This window comes from Rhinolophus ferrumequinum, chromosome 3 (genome assembly GCF_004115265.2).
Source record: "Rhinolophus ferrumequinum isolate MPI-CBG mRhiFer1 chromosome 3, mRhiFer1_v1.p, whole genome shotgun sequence".
Lineage (NCBI taxonomy): Eukaryota > Metazoa > Chordata > Mammalia > Chiroptera > Rhinolophidae > Rhinolophus > Rhinolophus ferrumequinum.
The window spans coordinates 101883048-101902025 of NC_046286.1; the positions used below are offsets into that span (position 1 = coordinate 101883048).

Genomic DNA, 18978 nt, shown 5'->3' on the forward strand with positions numbered 1-18978 from the left:
GAACACTTTGAGAGAATTGTCTGAGCCTCTTGTCCTCTTCCATAATCATGTTTATTATGCTGACTGCATGCAAACACCAGCAGTCCCTCCTTTCCCCTTTGTAGAGAACCAGGGACAAACAAGGGACATATTCGCGTTCAAAGGAGGAGCCATGTGTTCCTTGGCCATTCGGGGTGTTGTCATCACATGGCTCTAGGCTCTGAGAAGGTGTTCTATTTGGCCATTCTTTCTGATCTAGCCACAGTCATATACGTAGAGACCTTCTAGCATCTCATTTCAGAATAATGGTCCCTGCCCAGGGGACTCCTCCCACTGAAACAACACATTCCAGGCCTGGGGATGGGTGAGCGCAAGGCTGAGCTGGCTGGACGACCTTTCCATTCTCTCTCTCTCTCTCTCTCTCTCTCTCTCTCTTTCTCTCTCTCTCTCTCTCTCTCGCCGGTGGCCAAGAGGCCAAGATAAGAGCTGAGCTGAGGAAGTCACCGTAAATCGAGCGGTGTTACAAGGGAAATCTTGTCTCATTGACCAACTCAGCTTCCTCTGCAATATTGACCTTCCTGGTCCTTCCTGGAGAAAATGAGCTGGCAGGGAAGTGGGGATTGGAGGCTTTTCAAGGGAGACTTAATTCTGCACCTAATCAGATAAGGCGAAGGTTAAGAAGTCATTAATGAAAAATGACAAATTTTCCGTAGACTAGATTAATGAGTGCTACAGTCCCAAAGGAGACGTCAAAGTACCAAAAGAAAAGGAAACTACAGGAACTAATCTACTTTTTTTTTTTAGGTCTTATTTTTATTCAAAGAGCACTTCAGGTTAAAAATAGAACAGAGAAGTAAGAAAGTCATTTGTACCAACCAGAAAAGATGGTTTTCTGTTTCTTTTCTTAGTCACTCTGGTTTCCGAGGCTGTCATCTAAATTTCTCTGCCATGAGCTCTACCTATGACGTGCCGGGGCCTGGACAGCGAGTACCCAGCCTCTGGCCTCTGTAGCAGTGCTTCTCAAACTTGAATGAGCATTTGCACCATCTAGAGATGGGATTACAATACAGATGCTTAGATCTGAGTGCGGGGAGGGGTCTGGATCTGCATTTTTAACACCTCCAGGGTGATGCTGAGGCTGCCTTAGGGGAGAGGGGAGGTGAATTTCTGCATCCAACTTGGGCCAGGCCCTGTTCTCAGCTTTTTAAATACATTAGGTCTATTCGAACCGTCCAAGAGGAAGGTCCCATCTGATAGACAATCAGTTAGCCGTGGTCACTATTCATCCACAATTCTTCCCGTATTTCCAGTGTTCTTACATGGCATATCTAGGTTCACATGTCTGCTGTTCCCAGACGGATCCTCTGCAGACCCATCACATGAGTTTTCTCCTCCAGGAAGGCTTCCTGGCTTAGCAAGCCTGGACAAGGTGGCTCTCCAAATACATCCAACACACACTGCTTGTACTACATGCACTAGTTACCTATTGCTTTGTAACAAGTGTGTCCCCAAACCTAGTGGCTCAGAACAACAAGAAACATTTATAATCTCTGACAGTTTCTGGGGTTAGGAATTCAGGACTGACGTGACCGAGAAGTTCTGGTTTGGGTTCTCATAGGAGGTTGGAGTCAAGGTGTCAGCTGGGGCCTGACTGGGCTGGAGGGTTTTCCTCCACGGTGAGCACTCATGTGGCTGGCCAGTCAGTGCCAACTGTTGGAGGCAGATCCCCGTTTCTCTTCTCCTGGGCCTCTCGCAGGGCAGTCTGAATGTCTTCACGATGGTTGGCTGGCTTTCCCCAGAATGAGATTGGAGAGGAGGAGGTTGGTTGAGAGGGGAGAGCAGGAGGGGAGCATGGGGTGGGATGGAGGGAAGGTGTCAGGGAGCGAGGCAGAAGCTATACTTTCTACAGCCTCAGCTCAGAAGTTGCACAGCAACATTTCCGCAGCTTCATTTACTAGAAGAGAATCACCAAGTCCGGCCCACATTCCACAGTTAGAGGAGTTTGGGTCCATGTTTTTGCAAGGAAGATGATCAAAGACATATTTAAAATTACCATCCTGCAACAGATTATATTTTCCAAAGACAGCTGTGACCATATCTCCCACCCCCCTGCTCTTCTGGAACGTAGCCAATGCCCCACTAAGAGGTAGATTTCCCTCCCCTTGATTCTGAGGGCTGCTCACTTGCCCGTAACCAACAGAATGTGGTGGAAGTAACGTATGACTTTCAAGGTGAGGTCATACATGGCAGAAAAAACACCTTTGCCCCTGGAGCTAGGACATGCCTTGTACAGCCCGCTAAGAGATCCTACTACCCTGAGGCTGCCATGCTGCGAGGAAGCCCAGATGACGTGGGCAGGGTGTGCCAGCTGACAGCCCCAGCTGAGGCCCCAGCCAACAGCCAATGTAAACTGGCTGACTGGTGACTAAAGATGCCTGCATTTGATTCCAGCCTCCAGCTCTAAAGTCTTTCCACCGAGAACCAGACATCCTGGAACAGAGTCAAGCCATTCCCACTGGACCTGTCCAGATCCATGACCCACAGAATCCCTAGGCATAGTGCAGTGGTTGTTTTAAGCCACTAGATTTTGGGGTAATTTGTTACACAGCATTTAGTAACTGGAACACACGTTGTATTATAACTGTTTATTTATGCTTTCTCTCTCTTTTCCATTAGATTGCTACACTATAAACTCTTCTTGCTCCTTCGTATAAAGACAGCACCCAGCAGAGTGCCTGGCATATAATATACGCTCAATAAATATTTGTTAAATGAATAATGAATGAATAATAAGAGTTTGTGAAATTTTGCTGGCACACTTCTCTTTGGCTGAAATTCATGAGGCCTATTGGTTTGAAGTCCAATAGCGGAGTTACCACGGTCAGCTCGGTTCAGCTCGGACACCCATCTATCTCCCTGCCCCAGGTAGAGTTGTTTGTTGTATTTTTATCTTACCCTTCTTTTGATCTAAATTCACCCTGAAAGCATTTAATCAGGGACTCTTTCTGCAGCTATGCAAAGACTTGCATATCATTAACATAAATAAATAGTAATAATGATCATAAAAGTGGTTACGACCTCAAAGCTAGAAGACACTTATGTTTGATTGTGATTCTACGTTGTAAAATGTTTGGAAAACAAGTCAGACTCCTGAGTTGACGTTACCTTCTCAATTCTAAATATATAGGCTGGAAGATATGTTTAAAAAATTTAAAATTTTCTCATGTGCATTCAGGAGTTAAATGCATTTCATCTTCATATCAATAAATGTGTACACAGCGGATTGTGTGTTTATTAACATTTTTTTCTATCCTTTTATATAAATGTAGAATATATTTTAAACATGTTTGAAATTTGAGAAAATGGTCTGTAAGTGGGTCTGGATAGAAGTTTCAACCATTGCGTTCCCAAAACGCCCTTCAGTTGGTGCAGCACCACTACTTGTTATTTTATTGAATTTAATATTCATATTTTATATGGATATCTATTCATTAACATAAATATTCAATATTCATATTTAATATGAATATTAATTCATTAATATGAATATTTATTATTCAACTTTATAACAGGCTCCAGCCTTGAAAGTAAACACCTTAATCACTGTTAATCCCCCCACCAAAGGCCTACCTTTCCTGCTATATTTACCTGCAGTCAAAGACAATTATCTAGAAACAGCACGCAGTTCTCATTATCTCATGATTAAGTTTAACTCTCCCAAATTTTACAAATGCTAATTAAATCTAAAAAAGCAAGTAAAACGTCAATCAAAACTCGTCTGCAGTCGTTTGTCATCAGCAGCTATTAACAAACTCTTCCTTCAAATTCAAAGAATTTATGTGCTGTGGTATCAAGCAGAGTAGATATATACTCTGACATGGTTGATTAAAGAGGTAGGACTTTTTATGTCCAGAATTAAACACATAGGTATTTGCAGTGAAGTTAAGATTTGATGACTTTTCATTCCTTTCTTTCCCCCCTATTGCACTACCTTGTACAGGAATAGTTTCAGGTTTTTTTTTTTTTTTTTTTTTTAAAGAAAACAGAACCATCCCTAAATTTGAAAGATTATCAAGTTTAACAATACTCTTGTATGACGGCCTCTATGCACTATTGATGAAAAACCAAAAGGAGAGAAACGAAAGATGGGCTGGGCCTCAGCCTCCCCACCGGTGACTGAGGGAGCCTGAAGCTGTTTGTGGATACGCTGTGTTGTCAGGAAAGTGTGAGAAGCACTAGATGCCAACTTGCTGGGGTCAAGCACCACCATTCACTGCACAGCGCATCCTTCCGCCCTGGCCTACCCGCCTCCCTCCAGGCTGCCCCACCACACACAGCGGGCACGTACTTGGATGTCCCACTGTCCTCACGGGGCCGTGCCAAGCTTCTCTTCAGGCTTGGTCAGACAAACCCAGGCAGTGGGGCCAAGTGGCCAGAACCAGAGAGGGGGAAAGGGCAGCCAAGCCTCCTTTCACCTGTTTCCTGATGCGGAGCTCAGAGCATTCTTTTCCTGCATCAGTTTGGGGCAATAACTCAGGCACTACCAACAATGACCAAGGGGGATGCTTTAAGGTCAAAAACTCGAAAGAGTATCACTCTCCAGACAGGGAGGGCAGAGGCTCTGAAGCACATCTCACCAGGCATTTAAAACCGCATCCAGCTCATTTCTACTCAAGATGTCCCCGACTTGCATGGAAGATGAACTAAAAAAATTCCTGGTTTTAAAGCCGGAATCAATAGCACTTTCAGGGGGGTAGAAAAAAAGACAGCATGAAATGTCCTATTGGCAGATGACAAAAAAATGAAATGCGTTGAAAGGAAATCAATTTTGAGAAATAGATTAGAGGAAAAAAGCCATTGTAAGAGTTGAAATTACAACAACAAATATGCTCACACAAAACATTCTATTCTTTTCTGGTCTCCTTTTCAAACTTGTTTCTTCTAACACAGGACATCAAAACAGTCCTTCCAGACTCCCAGTTCTGGGACAAGATGGAGAGACACACTTCTTCCTGTATTGCTAGCTACAGGACAATATACAGAGGGTGCCAAAAAATGTATACACATTTTAAGAAAGGAAAAAAGTATTAAAATTGTAATACTCAATATATACCGATAACAAAAGATGAATACGAGTCATGTTTGACTTGTGCAATGACAAGAGGTGCTCAAAGTGGTTCCCATCAGCGTCCAGACACTTCTGGTTACGGCGAATGACTGTTTGAGCAACGTTGACCAAGGTGTCCACTTGTATACACTTTTTTGGCACCCCTGGTATATAGAAGGAACATAAGAAGACTCTGAAAGATGGAGGGAGGAAGGCAGGGCAACCTCAGGATCTGGAAAGACATGCTGGTCTTTCCAGGTATGTTTCTTCATATATCCTGGACAGGGTGCTGTAGACACTGGCAACTCGGAAATGCCGGTGAGTGCGGACAGAGGCCCAAGAAAAGCCTGCTCTCTCCAGGTAAAGGACAAGGGAAAGGGCATTTCTACAAGGCAGGAAACTTTTAGACATTAGCTGCCCTACTCCAACCAAACATCGTGGAAGAAACCCTGGCCCCACCCTGACCATCAGCACAGGCCCAGCGGGGAAGTACTTTCTGGCTGTCATGCGGCATCTACCTCCAACTCCCCACATGCTGGGTGGTGTCCAAGGCCGGGCAGCTGGAGCTGTCACTGTCCTCCAGTGGTAATGAGCCCCACACCCCATGTGACACAGCACCCTTCCCCCTCCCAGCCAGGGAGGTGTCAGTGGCGGCCTGATGGGGAGTGTGGATGCACCCACCTGGCCCAGCAGTAATGAGGCACCCTGCCCTTACGCTGGGGAACCTGCCCTTCTACTCCTTTCTCCTGCTAATGCAGCGTCAGAGGAAACCTGCTGAAACAGGTTTAAATAGGATTCAGAGTCTCATAACACAATACCCGAAATGTCCAGGATGTAAGTGAAAATCACTGTATGGACCAAGAACCAGGAAAGTCTCAAATTTCATAAGAAAACATCAGTGACACAGGCCAACGCTGAGATGACACAGATGTTGGAATAATCTAACAAAATTTTAAAGTGGCCACCATCAAAATGCTTCAAGTAATTATAAACAAACACTTCAAGTAAATGGAAAGTGGAAAGTCTCAGCAAATAAACAGAAGATAGGAAGAAGAGCCAAATGGCAATTTTGGAACTGAAAAAACAATAACCAAAATAAGAAACTCTGGACAGAGTGGAGAGGACAGAGGAAAAAACCCAGTGATTCAAAGACAGAACAAGAGAAATTAGCTAGTCTGAACAAGAGAGAAAAGAGGCTGAAAGCCAGTCCTTCTATTTACTCAGTGAAATAGTCCAAGGAATTACTGGGTTCCTAGAAAATATAAAGCTATTATCTAGGCACGATTTCCAGTACAGATGTGAAACAAGAGCCTTGTGTTTCCACAAGATCTTTGGAGGCTGACTGCAAAGAAGCCTGGGCGATCAATTAGTGATTCTAGAAATCCTCTGAAGGCAAAGTTGCTAAAATGCACTTTGCTGCTTAAAAGTGGCAATGGAATCAGTCTGTGAGGGGATGGCAGCCTCTTGCTCCCAGGGCGCTGGTTTGTGTCTGTCCATCTGCTCTCCAGTGAGTACCAGGACCCTGCCTAACACAGGGCGGGTCATATGGTCTGTCTTTTTGGTACCAGCTGTCATTCAGGGCACCAGGCCCTGCTATGAAGCTGCTATAAATCCGGGTAAACACATTCAGTCGGAAGATAAAACAAGTATAATGCAATGGATTCATTCTTTCCACAAATATTTATGGGTGCTGCTAGGTGCACAGCGCCGCTCTGCACGGCTGGGACACAGGGATGAACTCTAGACAGAGATTCCTGAAATAAGTGAGGTGGGAGCACGCGGGGGTGTGGAGACAGATGACGGTAAACCACCAGCGTCAAAAATTAAACAGATTAGTAGATTAGAAAGTGATATTCGTCTGGTTAAAAAAAAAAATAAAGGGTAGCACAGTATAAGGGGGTGTGGGGGATGAATGCAGGGCAAGGGCAAGGGACACGGACAGTCACTGAGAGCAAAGATGGTGACTCGTTGGCAGAGCAAGGAAAGCCCTTTGAGAGCTGGTGAGGGGATAGTGATGAATCCTGAGCACCAAGTTGAATGGGAGGTGACAGGCGACCCCAGTCTGCGGCTTGAGTAGGAGCTGAAGACTAGAGGCTTGGATTTAGAGTCATGTGGAGATGCTTTGGGGGTTTCTAGCTTTTGGATTCGTGGAAGAGGTAGAAGAAGGAAAACTAAAGGAGATCTCAATAATCATTCTCTGGGCTTTAGTATTTCCCCCATTCACAATCCTATTAGTCTTGTTCATTTTTTTTCTTTTTTCTTTTTTTGTTATTAGTTTCAGGTGTACAAAACCAAGATAGGCTGAGTTCCAGTTCCACTAAGAAACTGTCCGAGTGAGTTTCAAACTAGATTTTCTGTAAACCAAGTATACATTTTACACGCTGGTCTTTCTTTCTCATATGAACATTAGCTACCAAACAAACAAATACGGCAGTACTAAAAAGTCAACTACTCAATATCCAGACACAAATCTTTCAGGCTGTTCCTGTGTGGATTTGGCTTCACAATTGCACAGTATGTTTATCAGCTACATGGCTTTGGCAGTGCTTCCCGTTTTTTCCTACCTGGCACTCCTTTGTTCCTAACAGCTCAATGCCTCCCCTCCCCCAACACACACACACACACACACACACACACACACACACACCAGACAGTCAACATCTGCAGATTTGAAGGTTGTTTTTTTAATTCCCCACAACACTCACAAAAATTAAAACAAAATCCAATCAGGCATACAACTCCTATCTCCGTAGGTCAAATTTGAATTCCCTTAAAATCACAATAACAACAACAAAAAACCCAAACGCTTGCAATGAGCAACTTGGTTGAAAAAGTCACTATCATTCACCACTAGATTTTTCAAGATTCATAGGTACAGGGAAAAAAATGAGAAGAAATGGAAAATAATTATATATGCTCAAAAGGAAACTATTTGGTGCCGATTGATTTAAATAAAGAATTATTTTCCAAGTATTTACATAAGGCACAAAAATTAATGACAATTCTATCAATGCATAATTTACAATTCCAACAGAAGTCAGGATGAAATACGTAACAGCCCAATGAGAAAGACGTAATAATCAGATGAAACACTGTACTCAGAACCACACTGGGGACATAAACAAAGTGGGTGAATACACACTGCAAATATCACCGTGACCTCAGGTGCCAATTACTGGGAGAAACACACACATCCAATAGGCGAAGCTGGCATCGTCGAGGGGACAGAAACGCAAACCAAATGGAAAAGTTGGGTTGCCCATAAATCAGCTTGACGCTTGGGGATAAGAGGTCAGACCGATCCCAGAATGAGATGCATTCTTCATCATTGTGGGACTCTGATGAGTGACCTGAACTCCCTCCCGCTGGAGAGCCGCGGAGCAGAAAGGTGCCCCAGAGGTGATGACGGGCTGCTTCCTCCTGCACTGCGCTTGGATTAGTCCACGAGCTCACATCGATTTCTCTAATAGGTTGTGACACAGTATGTGCCATGGGCAGGATAAAAGGGCTTCATCACCACTCATTGATGAGGAAAGTATTGCCCAGACACTAGAAAACGGTTTCACAAGTTTAACTATATACAAAATATGTTAACGATTCCAGCAAAGGCAGAGAGAGGAGGGGATTTTTGTTTCCTTTGTTACTGATCCCGATAGTCTTCACCCAGTCTTAGACTTGGGGAGGAGCTGGGAGCGGAAGGGCATGTGGTGTCTGAAAGCACAGGCCAGGAGAGACCCAGAAGGAGCCTAGAAGCAGACAGCGCAGGGCAGAGCCCCAGCACCAGAGCTGGCTTTGGAGCCACTTGGGTAGCAAGACTCCTCGTCAGAACCTAGAAGCTCCCGGGGGGTTGGAGGCCAAGCCTCTGTTGAGTGAATGAACGAAGTCATAGAGGCACAGATGCAAATGAAGGGTTGAAGACCAGACACGATGTGTTTCAGCAAAGAGACACCAGGAGACTGAACAGGGCGAGGGCGTGTTCAAATCCCGAGATGAGAGCTGGGACCCAAGGACACAGGCAGAAGCCAGGCGACAAGCTGAGGCAAGAACGGATGGAGGCCCAGGGGAACGGCCCTGTGGTTTCTGAGCAATCCTGTGGAGTCAGAAACCAACCCAGCCCGACCAGCTGGGGCCCTGTGGTCACGGGTGCCTCTGACCGAGGGGAGCTGAACTTGGGGACAATCACTTATTGGGTTGACGCTACGTTTATGCAATGACAAAAGGCCACCGGCCCATTTCTGACTAACCATGCCTCAGAGGAGCTGCTGAAGACGTACTTCATTCTCAGGCCAGCTGTCATGTGCTGTGTCTGCACACAGACATCAGAATTCTTCTGCGAAAGTCCAATATTGCAAACTATATCGTTATCACCTTTCAAGTAGCAGCCTTTCAAAACTGCCTTGTCGGCTCCCATACCCATTCTGTTAGGTTTTCTTGGATAGGACTGAGATAAAGGCAACAGGGCCTGCCCACTGCAGATTCAATAAACCCGTTCACATCTGGCTTGACACTAACAATCGTTCCTTTAGTGAGGCTACAACCATGGCCTTTATTAATATTTTCAATACTGATTTAAATCCCCCAAAGGGAATATCCAGACACTGCTCATTTCTACAGCCCTGAGTACAATTTTAATACCATTAAACACATCCTCACAATTTGGCATGATACACCAATTAGCCTATTTAATTTGGGATCCCAGGCCTATGTTCTCCAGAGCATTGCATATCTAATCTGTCGCGTAGTCTGTAAATGTCTTCACAGACTTGGAGTTCCGTACATCTGCAGGCTGAGATGTTTGCACAAACTCTTGGAGGTCACGACTCATTCCTTCTCTGCTATTTCGCACACTCCGGAACCTTCGGAGTACACAGCCACACTGTGACAGCGGCTCGGCCTGGACCAGCTCCTGGGATCACGCAGAATTGTCGTCATTCTTCAGGGTAGATGGCTTTCTGAGGACTGTGTGTCTCACACACAGTCGAGGCAAAACCATATTTTAAACCCATGATAAGCTCTTTTTGATCGTCAGACACTCTAAGTTGTTATGTCCTGGAGTCGAGCACACACGTGAAATACTGAGATGTCCATAGCAGGGAGGTCTGCTGGCTCGAACCACACAGTAGGAGGATTTCCCCCACGTCAAAGAAAAAACAAAACCCCACAATTCACAAGGTCCCTACTGGTGTCTCAAATGCTAAAAGCCCCAACATATAGTCACCAATCCACTGCAATTTCTCCTTTTTAGGTGTATGTGCCATTCCTGTATTATCACTACAGCATTACTACTCAATATACATATCCAAGAGGATGGAGGAGACAAACACCCAGTGACTCTCTGTCCACAGGTAAAATGTTTTTGCACGTGTCCCCTCACAGAGGGCTGTCAACCTCTCTTGCCCCAGAGCTGGGAAGCCGTCTGGTTCAGACACGCTTGCCTTTCTATTGCTCTGTGTCCTGTTGACAGGGACTAAACAAACAAAAAAATGACATTCAACTAAAGCCAAATTTGTGAGGCTGCCAAGAGCTCGCATCCCTCCTGATCTGACCCAAATACAACTTGGTGACGCCTGTTGCGAAGAGTTCTGACCTCACGTTGGGGTCGTCGGCTTGGGTGGAAATAAACTACCAGCGGAAGCAAGGAGATCTGTCAGGGCTGTTGGAGTAAAGCTGTGAGACGAGGAGACCTGGCCGGGGAGGGAGCAGAGGGAGCACCGGAGAGGGGGCACCCCCAGAGAACGCATTCATTCCCTGGGGAGCCAAGGCACGGGGCTGAGGGCGCCAGTACCTGAGGTCAGTAGCTGGATCCCACTCACCTCTGGGTGCCCAGCACCGAGAGCACAATGCCTGGGACGTGATAACAGTAGGTGCTCAATAAATGTTTACTGAGTTGAATCATAAGGTATTCCATTGTTTGAGTATGCTTTTCACAGACACACCTGGTGTCCCGTGGAGGAGGCACTAGGGAAGGGCTGGGGTGGAGTCCTCAGTGAAAAGCTTACCGAAAGGCACCAAACACCATCCAAGTCCAGGACGGAGCCTTGGCCGGCATCTACCTGGAGGCCCAGCCATGCATATACTAACCCAACGTGAAGGTGCTGGATTGCAACTGGCATTTTCTCTCATTAATCCTACCTCTAGATGGATGTGGGAATAAAGTCTCCTTTCGGCTTATAGAAGTGGGTGGCTGCGATACAAATTGTGCATCAATGATCACATATCTTTGGGCATCCTCATCAACCTGGTGAAAGTGACGGAATAGGAGAACGGCTACTGAGCTGGGCCTGTGAAGACTTCTAGTGAGAAACGACTCACGGCCCTGGAGCAGGGTGAGCGTCCAGCCAGAAGCCGTGCTCCCAGCCCGCCCAGGCTGCTCTCTGGCCAGCACTGCACTGGCCCTGTTGGAACGGCCCCCACAGTCAGGCTGAGTCAGCACTGCCCGCTCCCCCGTGACCCCACACTCCCTGGTTCCACTGGTATGCAGGTCTCTCTCCCACTAGATGGTGGCTGGGTTTGGGGACGGGTCTCTTAGTCATCTCGGTTCCCCCCTCCCAGCTCTTCTTGTCCCAGAGCCTGTGCTATGCTGATGCCTGCAAAGTCCCCCTGTCCGCTCGTCTACTGCTGGATGCCCTCTGTGTGGCTAGTGTCTGTCTGACCAGCTGAGTCTGACCACACACTCAGGGTCATGTGAACAGGACAAGGTCACTCCAGTACACCTCTCTGTCCAGAGTGACAGTGCATTTAGCGGTGTGCAGGAAAATGGTTAAAACCAGCTCTCCAAGGGGAGAGGAAAATCACCCTGATTTATAGCTTTGCCGATTTCCACGGTATAAATACCCCCACGGCGGTCAACGTGAAGCTGCCAATTTGCAATCACTGAACGCGGAGTTCCACAGCATTACAAAGGTTTCTGCACAATCGACCTAAATAACCTCTGGACAGAGATCATAGTCAAGTGCAGTCGACTAGCTGGTAAGTGAGGAGGTTTGAGTATATAACATACTACAAGTTTCTAATGGCCGTGTTTCATAGCTGACTAGGAAAGTTGCTGACATTTTAGCAGCTGGCTCTGGGGACACTCCTGGCTACAGAGACAGGCTCGGGAGTGGGCCAGGCACTGGAGCTGGGCGGTGGGGGGCGGGGGGAGACCCCTTTTCCCTCCTGATAGCAGAAGTGATGCGAAGCAGAGTTGGAAGCTGCTGGCAGCCATCCTTGGTGAGGAAAACCCACCGGCTCAGAGAAGTGAAGTGATGAAAGGAGTGAGTGCCAGCACCCTAGCTCCAAGGACAGTGGATGCTGGCCCTCGCCACCCTGCCTGTGGCTTGGTGTCGTGAGCTAATAAAGTCCTGACTTGCGCTTAAGCTGGCTGGGCTTCCGCCGAGAGTCCCCTCCCGTCTGTCCCTTGCCCAGGACTGCCCGCTCTCTGAGGTCTGGCTGACGTCACTCCCTCTCTGAAGCCTTCCCGGACTAGTCTAGACTATCATAACTTCCCCCCTCTGAACCCTACAATACGTAGGTCTCTCCCATATGACTTAGGATGAGTTACAGCCTAGGTTTCCCTCCTGTGTGTGATCTTGGTCCCATGACTGGGACTAAATTAGTAATCCATAACCAGGTTTGGGCTCATTAAATAATTACGACTTGGAAACAGGGAAATGCCATCAGTCCTTCTGGGTCTTTAAATCACCCCCACACTGTAGGTTACATAAAATGATCTTCAGGGTCCTGCGGGACGGGCCGCGTGGTACAAGGCTCGCTCCCGGCCCAGGACGGGGGCCTCAATCGTTCATTCCGCCCTTGGAGGGAGAGGAGGCTGTCTCTGTGCTGGCCACTGGCTCCAAGAGGATGAGCCCTCACCAAACATCGCTGTCCCCCAGGAAGTCCACATTCCTGAGGGCAACGAGGTGGGTCCTCGACAGGGACAAATGCCAGGGAAGCACAGGGAGGCAGTGACACAGCTCTCACATCTGAGGGGAAGGAGCAGGCACGGGCTTCATCAATGGTGAAGGCCAAGGCCGAACTGTCACAGGACACCAGGTGTTTTAGGGACGTGCTACACAGGAAGGTGTCACTTCATTCCCCGAATACGAGGATCCCTTCTTTCAACTCCGAGAAAACAATCACAAGCCTTACACCCACATTATTTTGAGGCAAATGACATGAAAGACAGCTTTCCTTCACACTCTGTCAGTAATTCTCCAATCTGGTCAGGCCGTGGCCTAAACGATTATGCATGGAGCATGAAAACGACCTCCAAATGCGATGGCAGCCAGGCATATTCACCCTCTAAAACAAAAACCTCACTTAAAAAAAAAAAAACACCAAATTATTGTTGATTTCATACAGCTCCTTCTTTCCACCGAGAAAGAACTACTAGGTGAAGGCACACGAAGACCACACAATTACAGGGTGTTTAGCTGTGGCGTCTGCTCAGAGGACAAACTAAAATGTCACATCGAAGTGTCTGTCAAAAGATGATCCTTTTGAAACATGAAGGGGTGAATTCTGAGATAAGAGGCAGACTAAGTATAAAATGAGCACCTGGGAGCATGCGTTACCATAATACGTGGGATCTTGGCTTACTTAGGATCACCCACAACGAGCAGAAAATGACCGATGCCTCATTTTCCTACTTACGGAGCCGGGTTAGGCCTGGGCATCTGCATTTGGACCAAAGTTACCGTGACCGATCTGTCACTTTGCCGGGGGCTGTCCCGATTTTAGAACTGGAAGTCCCACATCCTGCGGACCCCGACCTTCTGAGGCACACTGGGGAGGCTGGTCCCCCTCAAGTCCCTCTGGGGCAAACAGGAATCACACAGGAGGAAGAGGCAGTTGGGGGACGGGTCTCAGCCAGGCACTGAGCCCTCTCCCCTCCGCCACGCCCATCTCCTCAGTCTAAGAACATCAGCAGGCGAAGTGCTCACCAAGGATGCCTAGCTCCTAACTCCTGTTTCCTAACTTTCTGACCAGGTCAAATGTTATTTTTCTTGCCCAAAGTTCTGACATCGGTTGTTTTTGAACATCATTCCTCCCTCTGCCTGTCTAACCGACGCCATGCCAGCCTCCTTCCATTCGTCGGTAAGCACACCTTGTGCCACTATCATCTCTTTATCTATTCTCCACAGTCTTTTTCTGAAACACACCCCAGTATTCTTTTGTTACACCCTGAGGGTTAGCTCATTACGGAGCCTTTGACACACTGTCTCCAGCACCCAGGACGGCAGGCACCCAGTGGCCCTACCAACCCCATGACCTTTCCTGACCCCGATTCTTAAGGCTGGAAGGGATTTAAAGGTCAGCTGAACAACTCCTCATGCAGATGGGTTATTTGGAGACCGCTCCACAAACATTCCCAGGTGGTCCATTCCAGCCTTCCCGGAGTTCACAGGACAGCCTCAGCCTTGTCCCTAGACAGCCCCTGTCGTTTGCGGGCTGTGCACATGTTTTTGGTACCCAAGCATGCTGGAGAAGAAGACCCTCTCCACTCAGGGCTCTCCGAGGGTGGAGCTACAGAATCTGAGATGGGAGGTAGGGTGGTGGGTATTGGAAAACATTATATAAAACACCAAAACATTTCTAAGATAGTTTTCTTTAAAACAAAATGTGGAGGTGGAGAATCCTTTTCATCTACTACCTCCCCTCTTTCTGGAGACCTGGGATGGGATCGAGAAGGATGTGTTACCATATTCGAAAACACCTCGTGTCCCATCTGGACCCAAGATAAATGGAAACAGGAAAGTAAGGAAATTCTTCTGCCATTCGTATTCCCTTTGCTTTGGACCTTGGTTCTATGAAGTCTAGTCCACCCTTGAGTCAAATTTTCCTATTTATATTCTGTCTTCAGGATCCTAATGCCCACACCCTAGGCTAAGGCAGTGTTCTTCAAATGCTTTTGATTGTTTCAATAAATAACAAAATATGTATATACACCATTAGCACATGCAAAATGTACACACATGAAATTTTGTTTTATATAAATTATGAAATATGTAAACTTTCTTTTATCTTATCCATCTATATAATAAGAGAAAGACAAGTGAGAAGCTCTAAGGTTTTCTTCCGATACCCTAATGGCTTCTCTTGTTTACCTCCGCGGGACACCCACTCACTTTGAAGACCACACACAAGTGTCTTAAGAAGTTACAAGACACCACAGTCAAACTTATAACCTAACTCGAAAGCCGTAACTTAAGTCACAAGTGAAATTTAACGCTTGCAAAAACAAGTGGGCACCTTGGCGAAGAATTAATTTATTTATAAACCATACCAACAGCTAAGACACCTTGCTGTAAGACAAGCACCCACACAGACAATTCAGTATCACACTTGTCTTCCTAAATTTGTTCTTTCTTTAATACACCTATTCGAAATTTGGAGTGCTTAAGCTCCCTAATGAAAATATAAGGTCATTTCTTATACAAAGGATCACCTATATATCCTTCCATTTATGAGCAAAACATTTACATTTGTATGCATATACACATATTTAAGATATAAAAATGGATTATTGCTCAAAATAAACAAGGCATGCTATACGACAGCGACATTACTCTTTAGAAAAACTTTTAGAAAGTCCAGTGTCCTCACTTATCATTCTCCTTTTACTGAATCAGCTACATAAGGTGAGACCATTTGGAGGTTAATATGCTTCCGGTCACAGGAATACTGACCACAAAGCTGTGACGTGTCTTGATGAATGGAACTAATCACTCAAGGATGTAATCAGATCTCAATCCCAATACTTTCGTTGCCCCTAAATACACAACAAGATGTTGGCACAAAGGGCTGATTTTGTAACAGGCCTTGTGTGGAAGAGGCCGGCAAAATAAAAGCTCAGTTCTAAGTAAAATCGTTTCTTTAGGAGTGGGAAACTGTTTATGAGGGGAAGACGTTGGCTTTGAATGGAGCTGGGCAGAAATCTCGGCTCTCAGCTCAGATGAATAAAAACCCAGGTGAAGGCAGGCACAGTTTGCCTCTGCGAGAGGCTTCATTTCCTACTACTTCGTTATGCAAAGCAGGCTCAGGAAGAAAGTCACCCTGTGTGGCCAGAGAGCCTGTGATGGAGACCTGAGTGCTGCATCATGTGCAGACAATTTCTGAACACCACGACGCCCAGGTTTCCTCTCGTAGCACCTCTGAGACCTGTCTCGAGGTCTGAAGGACAGCTTCATTCTAGTTTTCCTGGGTAGGCAGCTTTGGTGGTGAGCCAAAGCACTTCTGGGCTTGGATCGCGTACTTAAAGAGATAAAAATAAATGTCAGTTGAAAATACAAGGGACAGGATGAAAGACTCGTACAAGCCTCTGTCTCCATTCATCAGGAGAGCTGCCCACAGGCCAGCCCTGCCCCAGTCACTGTGTCCTCTGCCTCCAGCTGACATTTCTATGTTTGTCACCTTCTTCCCCGACCAGGGTCACCAGCCCCACTTTACTCATTTGAGTTCCCTGACGTCCACAGATAGGAAGAGGCTTGGTCCACGAGTAAAAGCAAGGCCTTGCATCTATATAATCCCTCATTCCTTGGATTACCAGTAAAACAGTGTTGGGGCTTGGGGACAGAGCAGGCAAGGGGACCAGGGAGAAGTAAACACATGTCGTGTGAGCAAATGTCATCAGCGATGGGCGTTCCTTTGTACTTCACTGCCACGCTGGACGTAAAAAGACTTAGAAAGCAGAATGCACTGGTTTTCTGGGGCTGCCGTAGCAAAGTACCACCAACTGCAGGCCTTAAAAACAGAAATATGGTCTCACAGTTCTAGAGGCCAGAAGCCCGAGATCAAAGTGTGGGCAGGGCTGGCTCCTTCTGAGGCCGTGAGGGAGAATCAGCTCTGGGCCTGTCTCCCAGCTTCTGGTGTTCTCCGTGTGTCTTCACATCATCTTTCTCTAAGCTTGTCTGTCTCTGTGTCCAAATTTCCCCTTTTATAAAGACATAGTCATATCGCATTAGGGGTCCCCCCGCCCCCAAATGAGCTCATCTTAATTTGATGATCTGCAAAAACCCTGTTTCTAAATAAAGCCACATTCACAGGCGCTGGGGGTTACGACTTCCATCTCTTACGGGGAGGGGGGACACCATTCAGCCTATAACCCCGAGGCCTGCAACAGCTCATCACCCCAGGTCCCCAGGACTCTCTCCAGCCCCAGCCTGGCAGAGGCTTTCACCAAAAGAAGAAAAAGAAAAAAGGGGGCGGGGGCTTAAATGACTTTGCGGCACTTTATCACACAAAGGGCTCACTCACTGCTCTATTTCCCTTTTGTATTCCCTTTCTCTAAGCCATCTCTAGGTAGTTTTTTTTGGTGTTTGGGTTTTTATTTTGTCTTTGTTTTTTTCCAGTTTATAAAATATATGCTCATTGTATGAAATGTAAGACATTCAGAAAATACAAAGGTCATTAAAAAAAATCGTCTCTAATTCTAATTCCCGAAATAGCACTCTGATAAATGTACTTCCAGTCTCCATTTATAAAATCGGTATTATATTGTACAGTGTTGCATCGTGCTATTTGACTTAATATTGTGCTTAGGGTGTTATACAGTTCAAGGAAACAATGACCCTGCTGGGTGTCTTTCTTTAAAAGATTACGTGTGAATAGATTTTCCAAAAAACCAAATTAACAATTTCTCAAGGCACATTTTGAACAATGCTGTTCAGGGCAGGACAAAAATAAATCTTGAAGTAAAGTGATATTCACGATGCCTGGAATTCCCCAGGGCGCAGACGCGGAGCCCGTCTAGTGAGAGCCTGGGGCCGGGAGCCGGCGCTGGGCGCTGGGCTTGCCTCGCAGCACTGCCCTCCCTGTCCTCAGGCCTGGGGTGGGGCTGCAGCGGCCTCATTCATTGGTGTTTCAGCCCCGACTGCGACAGCATTTGGCAGATCGGCTCCTTTCGACGTTTGGCCCCCTGAACAAACCAGCGTAGCCTCTCACGATGCCAGAATGTGCTTCTTCCTCAGACCGGACCACCTGTTCCACCTCTTGCCAACATATCACAATTTCTCCTTATTATCCGACACCTGGCTGTGACGTTGCTTCCGTGGAGCATGGCTCCGCCCCTTCACAGGGTGGGCAGTCCCTTTCTCTGCGCACCTGTGTACCTCTGTCCTAGCCTCTCTCACTGCCCTACGATGGTTAGTGTCCGCGCGCCTTCTCCACTAGGGGGCATCCCTCTGAGGACAGCCCTGCAACCCTTCGTCTCCGGGCTCCACGTGCTGGCTCTGCCCCCAGATTGAATGCAAAGGTGCAGTTGGTTAAAGAACACTCCCTGCTGAGCAGTGACAGGCATCCTGCGGGGTCACCCGGGGCTGGGACAGTGAATTAACATTCTAGCAGCTGTTTGCTTGGCATGGGCCATGGTTGTTAAAATAAAAACCCTCATCGCACAGTACACGCGTTTGTTTCAATATAGGAGAAAAAAACGGACCCGGGGATCTCAGCTCTCACACTTGCTGTGTGACCTTCGACAAGTCACCCGACTTCTCTGAGCCTCAGTGAACTGATTCCCACAATGGAAACCGCCTGTTCAGAGTAGTTATGTGCTTAAACAAGTTAGCGGACATAAAAGGTTTAGGGTGAGGCCTGATCCATTATCACCACAACAAACTGTAGTGATTACAGTTAGAAATGAAAGTGGCGACTTATTATATCATACTTCTATTTTCCTTTCTCTATAGCCCCGGAACATGTCACTGACTACAGCTGCCAGTTGGACACTTGGCCCCATCTCAGGAGCCTGGTCCCTCAACCACAACGTGCTACAGAGAGAAGCTCCACTCAGACTTCCTGGCCCCAATGTCAGCACCCTGCTTGCTGTGTGACCATGGGCAAGTCACTTAACCTCTCTGTGCCTAAGCACTCGAAACAGTGCCTGGAACGGTAAGTTCCGGCTCATTAAGTAT

The 18978-nt window shown here is 46.8% G+C and overlaps 1 protein-coding gene across 2 annotated transcripts in view; it reads right to left on the reverse strand.

The window, feature by feature from the left end:
• AGPAT4 (1-acylglycerol-3-phosphate O-acyltransferase 4) overlaps positions 1-18978 on the reverse strand; it is a 104637-nt gene that overhangs the window by 45022 nt on the left and 40637 nt on the right. The gene's annotated exons all lie outside the window — the stretch shown is intronic.